This window comes from Microtus ochrogaster, unplaced genomic scaffold (genome assembly GCF_000317375.1).
Source record: "Microtus ochrogaster isolate Prairie Vole_2 unplaced genomic scaffold, MicOch1.0 UNK16, whole genome shotgun sequence".
Classification (NCBI taxonomy): Eukaryota; Metazoa; Chordata; class Mammalia; order Rodentia; family Cricetidae; genus Microtus; species Microtus ochrogaster.
In genome coordinates, this window is record NW_004949114.1 from 3,708,062 (window position 1) to 3,709,017 (window position 956).

The window sequence follows — 956 nt, forward strand, 5'->3', positions numbered from 1 at the left end:
GACTGCAGACTAGGACTTCCTTCTTCCCATCTTCTCCTGTTCTCATTGGCCCATCTCTACTTCTTGTCCAGTTGTCCCACCTATACTTCCTGCCTAGATACTGACCAACCATTTATTTGAAATATAATTGACACCACTTCCCCCTCAAAAAAAAAAAAAACCAAGAACTCTGAATCTAATTTCCTTTGTTTAGCTTTTCTCTTGATCATTATCCATAGTCCATTTTTGGGGAATGTGGGCATAGTTTTCCAGGCTACTTCCTGCTGGCTTGGGGCACTGATAATCTTATGGGGACTTAAAGAAAATTTATAATTATGATCAAGTCCTGACTGGAGTATGCTGAGGCTTGATCATCACAGGCAGCAGTCTTGAATCTGTTCTGGATGTAGAACTCAGACATCTGGGCCATCTGTTCCTACCACAGATTTCTCAGGTGGTCTTCCTTGATCAAACCTGATTTTTTGTAACTTAGAATGAATCCACAGCCTTTCATTTCCTGTGGAAACAAAAGCAAATCCTCTTCTCCTAAGTAACATACATTTTGACTTCAATTTTGAAGTCAAGGTATTTTCAAAATATGTTTTATCAATCCAGCAGCATTTATATTTAAATGTCTTTTAGCAGCTGTTGTTCCTTCCTCAGCTGTCAAGTAATTCAAAGACAACATAATAATATACAGTATTCAGACTCTCTGTATATTTTTCATCTTTTTTAAAAATATTTATTTATTAACTATACAATATTCTGTCTGCATATATGCCTGCAGGCCAGAAGAGGGGACCAGATCTCACTACAGATGGTTGTGAGCCACCATGTAGTCTCTGGGAATTGAACCCAGGACCCCTGGAAGAGCAAGCAATGCTCTTAACCACTGAGCCATCTTGCCAGCCCCTATATTTTTCATCTTTATGTGGCTTTATTTTTAACCTCTATTTCTTTCTTTCTTTCTTTCTTTC